Below are 17,801 nucleotides of genomic sequence, written 5' to 3'. Positions count from 1 at the left end.
CAGGAGGGTTAAAGGCTTTGAAAGGCTGATTTTGAAGCAAGCCCACCCCTCCAGAGCTGGCTGTCCACACATTTACCTTTCTGAGGGCCAGGCTGTCGGGACAGGGCAAGGTTGTTGATGAAGCAACAGCCCAAGGATAGAGAGGGGAATGAGGAAAGGAGAGGGTGGGAGAGCTGGAGACAGGAAGGCATGGTGCAAGGAACAGCTGTGAAAGCTGCACACACAGCTGGGAGAGGGGCTACAGATGCTCATTCTGGAGATCAGAGCATTGATTTAGGAAGAAGATGAGGCTTAGGATGTTGGGATAAATAGAAGATCATGGGAGGTGTGGTGATGAGGGGGCAGAGCAGCCCAAATGATTATTTGTGGAGATGGTGAACTCACCCAAGGGGATGGTAGGATCAGGGATGGCTGAGCCAGGTGCTGAGAGGGAGGAGCTGGGGGTCAGGTGCATGAGATTCAAACAAGCAGTGCACATAGCTTGCTTGCTGTCCTGTGAGGTTGCTTATAAGAAGAGGGCCATGATCACTATGGTTAAAGCAACCTTCCGTTCAATAACCCACCCTAGCACTGTGCCCCTGATTGAGAAGTCGTCCAAACATGTACTGAATATATTGCATGGGTAGTGTGTGCCACACTCTGGCTGGTTTCCCTTCTCTAGGTGTTCATAGGACTAGTGCTAAGGGAGAGAGAGAGAGAGAGAGAGAGAGAGAAGAGTGACATACTGAGGAGGGGGGAATGGATTTTGCAGGAAAGCATTCTGGGCTTTGGAAAACATGGGAGCAGCCTCAGTGGCTGCAGGCATGGAAGAGGACCTGTTGTGTTGCCCCTTTGGCATCCCCCAACCTCTCCATGTTGAACTGGTTACAAAGCAAAACGTTTAGCCAAAGTGTCAGTTTGCTCCAAGAGTCCCTGAAGGAAGCCCACCCCGAATCTTGCCTGCTTCCTCCAGACGGTGAAGAATCTCTAACACTTCTGCATTCCATTCCGCCAAGCAAGGCTGGCTGCTCTTGGCTCAGGGAACTTGCTACAGCTCCACAGGGCTTGATTCCTCAGCCGTAAGCAGGGTGGTGAGGGCAGGAAAGGCACCGTGATCGGGCCCTAGTGGAACTTTTGCTTTTGATGGTCCCAGAAGCAGCACAGCTAAATATTTTTCTGGATGTGGGAGTAAGCAGGGAAAATTGCTGCCATTTCTTCTTCTGTTGATTCTCCCTGTGAACTCCAACCAGGGTTGTGTGGGTAGCTTTCATTCCCTGTGTCTGTTGGTTTTAGTCCCAACAACAGCAGATTTTGTACAGTCATTCAAAAGTCCCACCTGCCTGGGTTTAGATTGCTCTGTTTATAGCATTTCCCCCATACTGTCTATAAATGCATAAATATGCACACGTGCATGCACACGTGTGTGTGTGTGTGTGTGTGTGTGTGTCTATGGATAGATACTTAGAAGTACCTGGACTACCTGTAACAGATAACTCAAGGGAAACATCCCATTAAGTCATTTTGCTGTTTCAGCAATGGACATACCAAACTAAGCATACCGCTAACGACTTCATTATGGAGCTTTGAGATGGCAGGGGGTTTACAAGCAAAAGGGGGCAATCAGGCATTAAGGAAGATCGATAGTTCCAGTAATGAAACAGAAAAGACAGAGTGGCGGGCATCTCCATGAGGAACCCGGATTAAGCAGGCTGCAGTGCTGTGCGTCACTGTATAATTTTTCTGGGGAAGCATGATGGGGCTTTGCTTTTGAGAAAACCTAGGATTTAAAAAAAAACAGAGTTAAGGTTAGAATCTTCATTATGTAATCAGGTCTTTTTCTTTGACAGGCATAGTGGATAGTGAGAGAGAGAGACAGAGAGAAAGGTCTTCCTTTTGCCGTTGGTTCACCCTCCAATGGCCGCCACGGCTGGCGTGCTGCGGCCAGCGCACCACGCTGATCCAAAGGCAGGAGCCAGGTACTTCTCCTGGTCTCCCATGGGGTGCAGGGCCCAAGCACTTGGGCCATCCTCCACTGCACTCCCTGGCCACAGCAGAGAGCTGGCCTGGAAGAGGGGCAACCGGGACAGAATCCGGCGCCCCGACCAGGACTAGAACCTGGTGTGCCGGCGCCGCAAGGCGGAGGATTAGCCTAGTGAGCCGCGGCGCCATCCTGTAATCAGGTCTTAACATGCCACAGTGATAATTAGGTAATATGGGTTTCATTTCATTTCATGCAATTTTGGATTGAGGCAGAATATTAATTATTAATAACATGACTGTAGAAGCTAAGTCTATTTTTTCTAATGTAAAATATTTGGAAAAATATTTATTGTTATATTTTTCTATGTTTTACATATGTTTTTATATTACATACTATCCATTCTATATTTTATATATATTATACACTATCCATTATATTAATGATTTTTAAAATTATCTTTTTAGTTCTACATATAATGTAATTTACACATTTAATAGAATGTTAGTGACATGTGGAACTACATGAGAAAAACCACAGGCTACATCTGTGAACACAGAGCCCATTAAAGCAGACCCAGTGCAGTTGAGGTCCCGCTGTAGTCACACTAACCCCTCTCCCCACTCTCCCAGGCATCATTTTTTGCATTTACCACAGATATAAGGGGACTTCAAAAAGGTCATGGGAAATGGAAATAAAAGATATGTTTATTTGGGTGAAAAAATTTCTGAAATCTGTGCCTAGTTCATTCTCCATGAACTTTGTGATGAGTCCTCTGCTGTGTGTACATAAGTGGTCTTAATTATTATCACTAAACTTTTTAAATATAAATGTCCACTTTTGCCTCCTCCTGGAACGGATAGTGGGCAAGGTAAACATTGTCCACAAAAGACCCTGGAACGGATCAGTTTACCCAATAATTCCAGGACTACTGTGTACACAGGACTCAAATTTACTTTCTATCCTCTAACCCTCTCAAATTATGTTCAGTCAAATGATCAGTGGAGCCTATCAGAGTCTATTGTTAGAAAAGACTACAAGCAGAACACAAATGGGTGCTCAGAGGACAAATTGCCAAGTACACAGAGATCCTCAAATTAGACAAGAAACACCTTCTACCATTAGCTTTGCAGGGAAAACTTAAAGTTCATCTCCTGGCTCTAGCTTTTTTTTTTTTTTTTTTTTTTTTGACAGGCAGAGTGGACAGTGAGAGAGAGAGACAGAGAGAAAGGTCTTCCTTTTGCCGTTGGTTCACCCTCCAATGGCCGCTGCAGCCGGCGCGCTGCGGCCGCTGTACCGCGCTGATCCGCAAGGTGGAGGATTAGCCTAGTGAGCTACAGCGCCAGCCTCTAGCTTCTTTTGTCATATGATAATCTACTACATGTGAGAATAAATCAAATCAATTGATAAATATTTGAAAATGCATGTACCTTCCATTTTATATTACTGCTTTTTAAAAATTTTTTTCTTTATTTGAAAGCCAAGAGAGAGACATGCATGAGCTTTTCCGTCTGTCGCTTCACTCTCCAAATGCCTGCACCAGCTGGCTGGGCCAGGCGGAAGCCAGGAGCCAGGAACTCCATCTGGGTTTCCCATGTGGGTGACAGGGACTCAAAAACTCAAGCCATCATCTGCCGCCTCCCAGGATGCACATTAGTAGGAAGCTGGATTGGGAGTAGAGGAGGGATTGGATTCCAGCAACTCAAATGGGATGCGGATGTCCCAAGTGGCAGCTTAACCACCTGCACCACAGTGCTTGCCCCATATATTACTACCTTTCAATGAGGTATAATTTAGTTTTTCCAAGTTGTTTTCAATGTTAAAGTTCCAAGAGTTTCTCAAAGTAAATAATTTCTTAATTTCAAAGAACTCTGCCTTTTCTGACTCACTAGGGGAGGAGTTAACGTATTACAGAAGAGGACATCATCATTTCCTTTCAAATAAATTCAAAGCCTGTATATAGTATTCATATTTCATGAGTGTTTTCATTCTTAGATTTTTATAATGCTTGCTACATCTGGGTGTGTGGATGAAACCATATCCCGAAAAGATGTGCATCTGTTTAGAGATAAGAACCAGGGATCTCAGATGGCCTGGGGCATTTGCCCATCTTTTTTTTTTTTTTTTTTTTTTTTTTTTTTTTAATTTTTTTATTTACAGGCAGAGTTAGAGAGAGAGAGACAGAGAGAAAGGTCTTCCTTTTTCCGTTGGTTCACCCCACAATGGCCGCTCCGGCGGTGCATTGTGTCCAGCGCACCGCACAGATCCAAAGCCAGGAGCCAGTTGCTTCTCCTGATCTCCCATGCAGGTGCAGAGCCCAAGGACTTGGGCCATCCTCCACTGCCTTCCCGGGCCACAGCAGAGAGCTGGACTGGAGGAGGAGCAACCGGGACAGAATCCGGCGCCCCGACCAGGACTAGAACCCGGTGTGCCGGTGACTCAGGCGGAGGATTAGCCTAGTGAGCCACGGCACCAGCCATTTGCCCAGCACCTTAGACCATGGAAGCAGCTCTCAGTAGTGTGTTCATGTGTAGCTCAGCAGGGTAGGCCTGGGGCGGGAGGGCATATTGAAGTATGAGAGAGAAAAGAGTGGGTGCACATACATAGTGAAAACAGTAGGAGCCAACGTTGTGGCGCAGTGAGTTAAATCACTGCTTGTGATACTCCCATATTGGAGCACGGGTTCGAGTCCTGGCTGCTCCATTTCCAATCCAGCCCCCCTGCTAATGCACCTGGGAAAGCAATAGAAAATGACCCAAGTATTTGGGACCCTGCCACTCATGTGGGAGACCCAGACAGAGTTCCTGGCTCCCTTAGACGTTGTGGCCACTTGGGGAGTGAGCCAGTGGATGGAAGATCTCTTTCTCTCTATCTCTGTCACTCTGCCTTTCAAATAAGTGAAATAAATCCTGGAAAAAATAATAATACAGTGAAAACTGTAGTTTTGGCCATCTTGGTGTAGTGATAGAAGAGGGAAAAAGTTTAGCTCATGAAAGTGACTTTCAAATAAAATCAATGTGAAAAAGAACAGTTGGTAAATGTTTTGTAGAGGGCATTTCCCCAAGAAAGCGCATTCTTTCTGATCTGCCAACAAACCATAACACTGGGATCCCAGGCTCAGCAGGAGGCAGCCGAGGCATTTTTGCCAATGGAGGAGTAGATTCCTTTTCCTGCACACAGCAGCATAGCTGACATTTTCCCCCTCCTTAATGAAGACTTCCACCCCCTGACCTTTAGAGCTGACCTTCTCAAGGGCAGCGCACTGGTTCTTGCAGAATCCTCACCTGTTCGGCTACACAATGGCCCCGTGTGGACTTGCACTTCTGGACAGAAGACTTTCCCCTGAGAAACCCGGCATCACAGCAGTAGACACAAAAGGCTTGTAGTGTGAACTGCAGAGAAAAGACAGAGATTTCGTGCATAAGCATTCAAGCGAGGGGGCTTCAAAAGGTTCACGGAAAGATGGAATTAAAAGATGTTTCTTTTGGTGCAAAAAATATTTTAAATCCATGCATAGTTTCTCATAAATTGCATTTTCCATGAATGTTTTGAAGACCCCCTCATAATTTTGTTCTTAGGTGAAGGTGAAAAAATAACGGATGGCAGTGGATCTGGCAGAGGTAGAGGGCTGCTTTAGCGTCCTTAGGAGCTGTTTCCTTGTAGTAAAGGGGTTCATGTTCCCAGTGTGTGTAGGAGCCGTCCTCCTTGAGTCCCTGTGAATTGATTAATTGATTGGCAGGGAAATGGGACATATAGGGTCTTCACAGGACCTTCAGCATTTCAGCACTTTAGGATTCCTTAGACTGCAAAGAAGGCAGGAGGAAATCTGTAAGTGATATGAATGAGCCACGGTTTCCGACAATGTACAACAAGGCGCTCCAGCAGGTTCCCCTGGCCTGAACTGTGATCTGTGAAGGGCCCAGAAGATGACAGAAGGGAACTCAGCAACTGAGGGTGCTTGGGGGAGCAACATAGGGCAGAAGGGCTAGGCCAGGTGGCTCTCATGCTAATTTATCATCATCATCATCATCATAATGATGATGATGATAGCAGCCATCATTCAGTGAGTTCTGGCTGTAAGAGTTGTTCATCTAAACTCTTGACATGAATCAGCTTAGGTGAACATGACAGTAATCCCTGAGCTGTGTACAATATGATTCCATTTTACAGCTGTGGAATTGAGTTACTGCAATCTTGGCCCCACAGTCTCGGGATGAGGCCAGCAGAGCACTCGGGATAAATGGCTCTAATGCCAAACACTACTGCCACTGTGTCCTGCCTTGTCAGCTCCCGATGAGGGACGCTCTTCTAGGATTTTATTCCAAGAGCTAAGGGAAGCCGTGTAAGTGCTGTAAAGGAATGACCCCCTTGCGGTGTGTCAAACACAAAGCTGCCTCTTGAGAAGGTGGTGCCAAGGTGTAGCATTGGCCTGAGCTTGCTTTCTCCCTGCTGAGCCTGTTGGAGAAGGCTGCCTCCCCTGCACCTGCTCCATCCCTATATGCCAAAGCCCACCTTTCCTTCTGCATCCAGTTCCAACACTTTCTGCCTTGGAGAGAAACCTCGCTCACTTCCCGGTGGCTAACAGTGATCTTCCTGCCTGGCTCTTAGCTGCCCCTCCCATGTTCTCATCCCTTCCTTTGACCTTCATCTGACTACTGAACCTGTCAAGGGCTAGTGCCTGGCTGCCTGGTAGCCCTGCAGCAGAGTTGAGGCTGGGGCCGGGCTCTGATCAAAGGAACCACCTGGCCAGGTCTTGCTGGTGCTGTCTGCAGGACGCCTGCTGGTGGAGAGAGCGGGGGTGTGTGAGGCTGTTGCACCTGTAATCAATAGCTGGGGTGAGGAGATGGCCCTCTGCAGGGATCAAACTCCTGAGACTAAGCTGTGTGACTTTGAGGATGTTTCTAAGGCTCTGGAGTTGTTAGTTTTTTTTTTTTTTTTTTTAAGATTTATGTATTTATTTATTTGAAAGTCAGAGTTACAGAGAGGCAGAGGCAGAGGCAGAAAGAGAGAGAGAGGTCTTCCATTCTCTGGTTCATTTCCCAAATGGCTGCAATAGTTGGAGCTGGGCCAAACTGACGCCAGGAGCCGGGAGCTTTATCCAGGTCTCCCACATGGGTGGAGAGGCCCCAGGACTTAGGCTGTCTTCCACTGCTTTCAAGGCTATTAGTAGGGAGCTGGATTGGAAGTGCATCAGTCAGGACTTGAACAGGTGCCCATATGGGATGTTGGCACTGCAGGCAGTGGCTTTACCTGCTACACCACAGCACTGGCCCCAGTGGTTTTTAGTTTTAAATGGAAGAATGATAGTACTACTTACATCATATGTTCATTGTGGGGATTAAATGAAATATTACATGTGTGTGACATCAATATCATATGAAGACTTATTGAACTTTTTTATTATCACCATCTGTGTGTGTGTGTCCCTCCAGAAAGGGCAAACAGTACTTCTCCTTGAAGTCATGAAGTATAAGTGGAAAGTCCTCAGATGGTAAATTAACAAGAGGGGAGCCTAATAGATTTATTTAATCTGAGTGTTACATGATTCAAAAGAACTATGGAAACCTGGCCATTTTGAAGCTTGGGTTGGATGAAGTATGGACAACCTAAGAGATGGGATGGGACAGAAGGTATGGCCCAGGGCTAGGGAACCCTTTTTTTTTTTGCCAAGGACCAATTAGGATGTTTGTAACATCACTCATGTGCCATAGAAAATGATCAGTTCAAAAATTAGCCTGCTATAGATGTGTTGAATTTTGGGTCCCGCCTGCTGTTGGCTTGGCAGGGCTAGACCAAATGATTTTGTGAGCCCTACACGGCCCATGAGCTGGACGTCCAGTTCCCCACTTGGCAAGGCTGGTCTGCTGGGATTCTTCTTGGCCTCTGTGGCTCAGGTCCCTTCTGAAGCCAGGAGCTCAGGATCTGCTACCCACAAGGTGGTCAGAGGCCTCCTTCTTGGCCACCTCTGAGGCAGAAAGGCAGGGAAAGGTAGAGTGGTGTGTCTAGGTTTCATGGCTGGCTTTGGCAGGAATGGGGTCTAGCTTTTTATTTTTAATTTAAGATTTGTTTATTTATTTGGAACATTTACAGAGTGAGACAGAGAGAGAGAGAGAGAGAGAGAGAGAGAGAGAGAATATCTTGCATTTGCTGGTTCACTCCCCAGATGGCCACAATGCCAGGGTGAAGCAAGGAGCCAGGAGCTTCTTCTGGGTCTCCCACGTGGTGCAGGGGCCCAAGGAGTTGGGCCATCTTCTACTGCTTTCCCAGGCCATGAAGAGGGAGCTGGCTGGGAAGTGGAGCAGCCGGCACTCAATCCAGAGGCCATATGGGATGCGAGTTGCAGGTGGTGGCTTTACCCACTAAGCCATGGTGCTGGCCAGTTCTGGTTTCTATGACCCATTTTGGGGAGGAGGAATTCCGGTTTCTGTGAGCCACCTTGGGGACAAAGGAGGAGCAGGAGGAAGAGGCAGGATTAGGTCATAAGGAGACGTAGACTCTGAGGCCCTCCCATGTTGTCCAGTTCACATCACCAGCACGCGCCAGCCTGGGAGGGTGTGCTGAGCCCCAACCATTCGTGCCTGGGCTCCTGTGCTGGAGGAGCTGAGGTATCGGACAGGAGTCCCTCTCACCAAGGAGAAGGTTGGGAATGGTCGGTTCCCGGAGCCTTGGTTGTTCCCGCGCCTCTTCCTTCAGCCTTTCAGGGCTGTTGAATGAACGGAAGTGCGGCTGTGCAAACTGAGCCGGTGCCGTCTGGACTGACATATCCTACGCTGGGGAGGAACATCCCAGGGCCGGACGGCCTTGGTCACTGTCTTGTGGTGACGCAAACTGCGTCTGGATGAACTCCTGCAGTCTGCAGGCCGAAGGGATCTTCTTTCCATTGTCCTGATAAGTGCACCTGTCAGGGAGGCAACAGGCGAGCGCAGAGAAGGTTTCTGGACAAATTGGGATGGAGCTGGGCTCCGTGCGAAGGGAAAAGAACACGGATCCGCATGGGGGTGAGGGGCAGGCCGGGGTCAGCCCAAGAGGAGCAGAGGCCTCCTTCCTTCCCCCTCCTCCCATGCTGCCTCACATGCTGTCCTTGGGGCAGGCAGCCTTCTCCCAGAGCAGAAGAACAAGCAGAGGTAGCCGAACTAGCCCGCCCGGGGGTCGGAGGGGAGCTCCTGGAGCTGACTTTGCAGTAGGTGCTGGGCAGACCGCAGTCAGCACACCCTCTTCCTCCCAGATCTGGCCCCAGTTCCTGTAGGAGCAGACACATTCAGCTCGGCACTCACCAGGGTCAGGAGGGGAGGAGCCGTGATTCTGCTGTCTCTTTGTCTTGATTGCTTGGTCATTTATTTTTCTTAAACGGTTGGACAACATGTAACACTTGCACATTTTTTATGGGGCATGGTGCATTATTTCAACAAATGGACACTGGATGAACTGATCAAACCAGGCATTTAGCAGCATTAACGTTATCTTTCCTTGAGCTTGGAGCCTACCCCATGGTCTCTTCCAGTTCTTCACACAGAACAGAACAGGTTGCTGTGAGCTGTGGCACCTCACTGTGCTGTGCAACATTGGAGCCTGTTACTTCATCTGACTGCTTTCCTATCGTTATCCCGCCTCCTTTTACCACGCCCACCCTTCCCAGCATCTAATCATCACCATTCCAAGTTAAGTCCTTTTCTGTTTTTTTTTTTTTTAATTCCACATTTTTAAATTCCACACATACGAGCGAGATCATATTGGATTTGTCTTTGTGTGCCTGGCTGGTGTCATTAACTCTACCCACAGCCTGGCTAGTGCATCCTCTGCAAACAGCTCCCCAAAGATTGGCTCTATCCTCAGGGATAGAGACAGCTTGGATTTTCCTGGAGGAACCTCCCTCTCTGCAGGAACCGCTTTCTTTTTTGTCTTTGTTGCTTCCCGCTCTGACCATTCTGCAGTGCACCCAGGCCCAGCGGCTACTCCCTGCTCAGGATTCCCCAAGATAGTCCCCAGGGGATCTGCTGCTGCTACCCCTTCCCTGGGGAGCATGGACACCCAGCCCGTGGTGCCTGAGCATAGCTGCTGGTGAGGACAAACCCTGGACTCCTGTCCCCGCCTCCCTGCCCCGTCCAGGGTGTCCCAGCTGTGGCCTGCACATACGGCTCAGGCCCACGATGGAGCAGGTGTGTTGGCTAGTTCAGCAGCATCTTCAGATGTGCAAATAAGGGACTGACCCTGCCTTGCCACCTTCTTCATCCGTGGCTGAAAACACTAGATGCTAACTCTACCAGAAGAGTGAGTGTGCAGGCGCTTGCTTCCCTGGCCAAGCAGCCAGGGATCTAGGCACCTGGGAGTGCCCTTCTGGGCTGAGCAGCTGCAACTCAAGGGTCTCAAACAGATTGGAGAAGGCCTCAGGGACATCATGGGGGAAGAGCTCTCCAGAGCCTTGCAGCCGCCCGTCCTGAACTCTTAGACCCAGCACTCTCAGGCCGGCTTCTTCACACCAGGGATGAAAAGTCACAGGATCTGTCTTGCTTACTGTCACCTCCCTAAATGAAACACAGACTCACAGAGAAGGGCACCATATCGAGGTCCTGCAGTGCTTTCTTGGTGCCCTCGCCTCTGACCAGAGGGCCCAGCAGGGAGGCAAGGGCCCCATGTCACTGGCATACCCACAGCCAGCAAGCCTAGTGAGAGGAGCTGGTCATGGGCCAGGGGCATCCTGGCATCACCACTGGACCCTCCGTCATGGCAGGGGGACCTAGGGGCCCTTCCAGAGCTAACAGACACTGCAGCTCCTGGACAAAGTTCTGATCTGTCCTTCTAAAGTCTTTTTGTCCTGGCAGGAGGACAAGTACTGCAGATGTCCTCATAGGCTGCCCAGAAATGCCCCGACATTTCCGTGACACCTAGGCAGAGACAAAGTCTTTGCAGTGGTTCCCCCATCCGTGAGCTCCAGATCTGCAGATTCAACCAAGCACGGATTGAAAATACTGGGGGAAAAGTGTGCCTGCGCTGTTTGTCCAGACTCCTCTTCCTGTCAGTATTCCCTAATCGACGCAGTGTAGCAATGCTTACCTTGCGTTGGGTGTTGTGAGTCATCTAGACGTGAGTCACAGTGTCCAGGAGGGTGTGTGCAGGCTCTCTGGAAATACCACGCCATTCAGTAGCAGGGGCCCTAGCATATGTGGATTTTGCTCTGCGTGGAGAATCCCGGAACACATTCCTCATGGGATCCCAGAGCTGGCTGCACCCACTGGCTCCAAGGAGGATGGCCGTGTGGAAAGGTCTGACAGCTTCCTCTTGGATTTTGATTCCTAACCCTTCAACTTGGCCCATATGATCAGCCTCCATGGCTCCCATGGTCCATCTGTCTGCTCCAGAAACTCCTAGAGTCTGCTCCCTCGCTGTCTCCCATGACCAGCCTGTGTACTAGGGAGGAGCTTAGACTGAAACAGAATCATCTGTGTAGCTGTCTTCCTGGGGATCATGCAGGGAGAGGAGCTGTCATGGGCACTACATCCATCAGTACTGTCCCAGTAATACCACATAACACCCCACCCCAGTTCCCAGCGGCTGGAGACAATAGTGTTCATCCAGCAAACCAGCCCCTAGGCTGGAGATTCTGCTGCCCTTGTCTGGGCTCCCCCACACCTGGCCGTGGGTTGCAGGGCTGGTGCACCTGGCCAACTGTCTCTCCTCTCCCAGCAGGCCAGCTGGCAGAGGGAAGAGCGAACAAGTCCAAACCGTACAAGCTCTCTCCAAGCCCGTGCTGAGTCCTGTTTGCTGATGTGCCCTGGGCCACAGGCCCCATGGCTGCGCCTGGAGCCAGAGTGGGAGGCTGGTGCAAAGGTGGGCAGCAAATCTTTGCCAACCTGGAGAAACTCCTGCCTCACCGTTCTGTGATCCTGCGCAAGCAACAGGACCTGAGCCTGGGTTTTCTCCCTGTTCATGCCACACACGCTTCTCTCTGCGGATTTCTCTAGATCCCACATCCAAGCCCTGGAATGGAAACCCCTCACCTGTGAATTGCCCGATATCCCTAGCATCCTACTCCTTCCACCTGGCTTGCCCTCCCCCTGCTGACCCCTTTAGATGAGCGGCTCCATCCCACTTGCTACCCTGCTTCCCTTTTGGGACAATGCTAGGGGACAGTGCCCTGGATTCCACCTGTTCTTACGACAGGGACAAGATCCTTAGATGCGAGCTTAGGTTCTGCTTAGCCCAGAAAGGTACTTTCCCCTTGACTTTGCAAGTCTTTCGTGATCTTTATCCCAAATCTGCCAGTGGCCACAAGGATTGGCAAGTGGGATGTGCACACACTGCTTTCACTCCTTACCACCCACTTGCTCCTTGGTTCCTTCCCCATCTCTTGTGTTCCTCCACTTCTTTGTCCCTGAAATGCCTCTTGCTGACATGCACAGTGTTAGGGTTGTCTGCTGCATGACTGCATTAATCCTTGCAAAATCTCTATGGGGCAGGAACTGTGTGTGTGTGTATGAGGTCATGAATATTTCACCCAGGGGGAAATCAAGGGTCAGCCTGGTTTAAGTCGCTTATGTGGTTTTCAGAGCAGGTCGCATGGTGCAAGGTTGATGTGTGTTTAGAGAATCTTCCAAACCCCGGCCTGCACAGATGGGCTGGATTCCTTTGCTAGCATTGCCATCACGGTATCAAACGCAGTGGTGGCTCATGCAGCAGAAATTCATCGTCATTCAGTTCTGGAGGTGCAGTCTGGGTCATGGTGTCGGCTGGGCCACACTCCTGCCCTTGGAAGGTGTCAGGGAGGAGTTTGTTCCAAACTGCACTCGTGATTTCTGCTAGCATTAAGTTCTGTCCACAGTGGGGTGTGCTCATGCTCGTGTCTATGTCCAGTCTCCCTTTGCTAGGACACAGTCATGTTGGGTCAGGCTCCACCCTAATGACCGCATCCCAGCTAGTGCCATCTGCAGCAACCTTATTTACAAAGATGGCCACATTCTGAGTAGCTGGCATTTAGAACTTCAATGTAGGAGTTTTGGAGGACACAGTCCAACATTTGCCAGGCGTATCCTCATGACCTGGGAGCCTTTCCCCACACCCTCCTGAAGCAGAATTTGCACTCGAATGAGACTCCCAGTGATTCCAGTGCTCAGGTGCAAAAGTGGCAGGTTTCCAGCACTTTCTGGAAAGGAGGTGGGTAGCAGGAGTCAAGATTCCTATGATCTTCAATATTTATGAAGTTCACTTAGGGTGGGAACTTGTCCTAAGCAGTGATTTAAAATAGGGACACGGGCCAGCATCGTGGTATAGAGGGTTAAGCCGTGGCCTGCAACAGCAGCATCCCATACCAGTGGGATTTGAGTCCCGGCTGTTCCAGGTCTGCTCCAGCTCCCTGTGAATGCACCTGGGAAAGCAGCAGAAGATGCCCCAAGTCCCTGAGAGATCTGGTGGAGTTCCTGTGGCCATTTGGAGAGTGAACTAGTGGATGGACGATCTCTCTGTCTCTGTCTCTACTTTTCTCTGTAACTCTGTCTTTCAAATAAATAAAATAATAAAAATTGAAAAAACAAAAGATCCAGCACAGGGGCCGGCTGTGTGGCGCACTGGGTAAATTGCTGTCTGCAGTGTTGGCGTCCTGTTCAAGGGCTTGAACAGGGCTCCTATTCAAGTCCCAGCTGCTCTGCTTCTGATCCAACTCCTGGCAAATGGCCTGGGAAAGCAGCAGAAGATGGCCCAAGGCCTTGGGCCCCTGCAGCCACATGGGAGACCCGGAAGAAGCTTCTGGCCCCTGGCTTTGGCCTGGTCCAGCCCCAGTTGTTGCAGCCATTTAAGGAGTGAACCAGTGGATGGAAGATCTCTCTCTCTCTCTCTCTCTCTCTTCTCTCTCTCTGTAACTCTAACTTTCAAATAAATAAATAAATCTTTAAAAAATCTAGTATAAAGAAAATAAATATATAAAATAAATGCATAAATGAAAATAAATGAGGATAGGAAAATGTGCAGATTGTGGGTGTGCAACAGTGTTTTATTGGGCTCTTACTTTTGAGTATATTTAGAAATTTTCACTTCCTATAAACAGTTTTTTCAGTGCATTCCTGTGAAACATTTAATTAGTTCATTTTCTCTGAGGGGTTCTCCTGACCACAAGGTCTCCTTTTTTCTTATTTTCGTAGAAAAATATTTTGACAGCCTGTTTAGCTGTTTCCTTGGTTTCTTAGTTTGGAACAAAATTGTGTGTGTCTTCCTGCTGAAACTTGGTTATTGCAGGTTGGGAAACCTTGCTATCCCGGTTGGTTAAGACTGTCCTTCCCACTCCTCGGCTTAGCCTCGTGTCGCCTCCCTCTCAGGTGAATGCTTCCACGGGACTGTTGCAATTCTGGGACACTTTCCTTTTTGGGCATTTTCTGGATTTTTATGGTAGCAGCAATGCTTTCTCGACAGAATGAGGCCTGTCACTTCTAAATAATAACCTCCATGAGTCTTTACCAGACAGGCCTTGGGAGACAAAAATCAATCAATTGATCAGTCTACTGAGAGGGAGAGCTTACTCCAAAAATAGACGCATGGCAGTGATCCTTTCCGAAATATTCTGGGAGTATCAGTAAAGCCTTATGAATTTATCTTTCCCAGAGAGGTACTGGTGGAGCGTAGGTTTTAAGGAAAATCTCTCTTCAATAAATCAAAAATTTCAGGAATGACCACGCCTCCAAGCACATCTCTTTCCCTGAAGTCTCTATTTTATTAGCAGATGACTCAGAGATGTATTTCTTAAAATATTTAGCTATTTTATTTAAAATGCAGAGAAAGAGAGAATACAAAACAAAGAGAGATTTTCCATGCACTGGTTCACTGCCCCAAATGCCCCCAGCAACCAGCTGGCCAGGTTGAAGCCAGGAACTCAGTCTGGGCCTTGAGTGGCAGGGGCTCAGCTGCTTGAGCCATTGCCTGCTGCTTCGCAGGGTGTGCATTCGCAGGAAGCTGGAATCGGGAGTGGAGCTGGGACTTGAACTCAGACATTCTGCTGATATGGGATACGTGTGTTCCAAGCAGTGCAACTTAACTGCTTTACCGAACGCCTGTCTCTGCATTCATGGATAAACAGATTAATGGGCCATTAGCAGAGTGGGTCTGTTATAAAAGCAGTTTTGCTGCCTCTCGCGAGTGTACCAAAGTGGTACACTGCACTGCTTTGGGACTCTGCAGAGGTGTGTGTCCTGAAGGTGCAGGCATCGCGAGGCGAGAGGGAGTCTGGGGCTGAGTGGGGGTGGGGGTGGGGCAGCAGTGTCCTGGGAAAGAGCCAAATATCTGGAATATTCCTGAGAAATTGTCCGAGTTTTCACCCACTGGGAAGAAATCCCCCATTGAATAACAACACACGCTCACATGTGCTCACAGTGCACGTGCGTGAACTCAGGCAGTGCTTACACTTCTCTGTTATCCCCATTGGAGAAATTCTCGGATAACTTGCCCTGGGTGGGGTAGCACGTGGCCAGCTTTAGAGCGTGTGCACAGCCAGAGCCCAGTGGGTTTCAAACGCAGGGCTCACGGTCATCAGTGCCATCAGTGCGCAGCCTAACCGTGGGGCTCACATGTGGTCCCAATGTCAGGCTATAAAAATCTGCATGTGTGTGTGATTGGTTCCAGGACCCCCGTAGATACCAAAATCTGTGGAAGTGGAAGTCCCTTGTATAAAATGCTGTAGTGTTTGCACAGAACTGCCTATTTGCATGGAAACATAGGCTTTACAACATGTCCAGATGACTTCCAGTGCCGCACACCATGTGAAGGATGGGTAAATCATTGATGTGCTGTATTGTGCAGGAAATGATGACGAGAGCAAGTGTCTGTCCACGTACAGTACAGATGCCATTTATTTCTGAAATGTACAGGTGTATGTGTATGGAAGATATGCACACATGTATGGATGTATTTGATCTTTGTATGTGTTTATTCAGGTCATTCCAGTTTCATTTCTGATAACCTGTTTTCACACCTCTGTGCCCTAACAGCACTTCTTTTTCCTCCTTTCCAGATTGTGTCTCCCAGAGTAGCCAGCGCTCCAGACCTGGTAAGAATGGCTTCGTGGCCTCTCCTCCTTCCTTCTGTGAGTCTGTCTTCAGATTGACAGCTTTGTACTCATGGAAAATGGAATTTAAAGATAGGTTTATTTATTGCTTCTTGGCCTTTTGGCTAAGATCAAGGGAAGATAGGTTTAGAGGATTTTTAAAACCCATGCATATGGGGGAATCTTCAAGGAGTTAGTTGAAAATACATATTATGAATAAACTATGCATGGATTTCAAATATTTTTGTAACAAAATGAACGCATCGAAGAGGATACCAAAAAATGGAAAAATCTTCCATGCTCATGGATTGGAAGAATCAATATCATCAAAATGTCCATTCTCCTAAAAGCAATTTATACATTCAATGCAATACCAATCAAGATACCGAAGACCTTCTTCTCAGATCTGGAAAAAATGATGCTGAAATTCATATGGAGACACAGGAGACCTCAGATAGCTAAAGCAATCTTGTACAACAAAAACAAAGCCTGAGGCATCACAATACCAGATTTCAGGACATACTACAGGGCAGTTGTAATCAAAACAGCATGGTACTGGTACAGAAACAGATGGATAGACCAAAAAAAAAAAAAAATGAACGCATCTTTTAATTTTATTTTCCATGAACTTTTAAAGTATTTATGCATTCACTTTTGAGCTCTGAAAAGGTATATGTGACTTCTAGCCATAACAAAATATTCTATTAGCACTGAAAATATGTTAATATTTTAAAAGTGGATCTGCAGTCATTTGAGATGGAAAATGATTGGCTTGAATTTTTAAATAACTTCTTATATTTATCCTTGGTGTAAAAATATTATTTCTGTGCTAAATAAAAATTTTCATTCAGTGGCAATTGGTTTGAAATTTTAAAAAATGGGCATTGATTGAAAGCCAATGAGAATTTAAGTTCTAAAATGAATTGAGATTCTGGTTTGACTGCTAAGGCTCAGGGCCCACAAACCCAGTTTCTTTCAGCGGCCACAAGAGGGAGCTGGTTGACTTTAAACTAAGCGTATTTGGGGTAAACTATTCAGATAATCTGGCCAACAAAATCTAACTTGTGATATCATGAACAATAGCATAGGTTTGATTCCTAGTAAAACAAAAGGTATGCAGATCATTAAGAGATTACGGCAGTTAGAGGCAACAAATACTTATGAGCACATATTAAAGGCACTTTATTCTAAAAGAGGAGACAAATAATTCTAGTGGCTTGTCAACATGTGTGTGTCTGTGTGTGTGTGTACATTTGTGTTACAAAGGAGGACATACTATATAAGAGCAACAGGAGAGAAAATAAGTAGAGTATCCAGAGAGGGAGAAAGCACTGAGACAGGCGGGTGGAGGCAGGTGGTGGACAGCCTGGAGAGCTTCTGGGAGCTGGACACCTGGAGGGGAGACGGATGGGTGCAGGGCACGGCAGAGGCAAGGAAGGCTTGCGGAGCCCTGAACGATGCTGAAAGCACAGGTACAGAAGGTGATGACCGGAATGCCTGGCAGGAAATGTGGATGGGGCTGCAGGGTGACGGGTGCCTGAACATCCCAGGGATTGGCTTAGGATTCCCAAGTGCTGGGAATTTCCAAAGTTGTCCTTGTAACTCCTCAACCCGAGGATGCAAACTCTCTGTGACCTGTGGTTTCTGGGGACAGGGTCGGGCCTCAAAGCCAAAACAACAAGTTCGCAGTGTTCCAAGGGGTCTCTGATAGAGAAGACTCCATCTCACACTCTGTGCATTGGGCACCATCCAGCAAAAGTCTTATCGAATTCATGTGATGTGAAGGTTTTTAGAAAATCTTAATGGTTCTTTTTTTAAAAAAAA

At 47.9% G+C, this 17,801-nt stretch overlaps 1 long non-coding RNA gene across 1 annotated transcript in view; it reads left to right on the top strand.

Annotated features, from left to right (window-relative positions):
* Nucleotides 1-17,801, top strand: part of LOC138843845 (uncharacterized) — a 96,382-nt gene that overhangs the window by 29,478 nt on the left and 49,103 nt on the right. Inside the window, exon 2 of the long non-coding RNA XR_016212958.1 lies at nucleotides 15,945-15,980. This is a non-coding gene — a long non-coding RNA (uncharacterized LOC138843845). The remainder of the gene's footprint in view (nucleotides 1-15,944; nucleotides 15,981-17,801) is intronic.

The sequence above is a fragment of the Oryctolagus cuniculus genome, chromosome 9 (genome assembly GCF_051225735.1).
Source record: "Oryctolagus cuniculus isolate XC-2025 breed Fujian yellow rabbit chromosome 9, ASM5122573v1, whole genome shotgun sequence".
Taxonomy (NCBI): domain Eukaryota; kingdom Metazoa; phylum Chordata; class Mammalia; order Lagomorpha; family Leporidae; genus Oryctolagus; species Oryctolagus cuniculus.
This window is presented reverse-complemented; position numbering and strand designations above follow the sequence as displayed.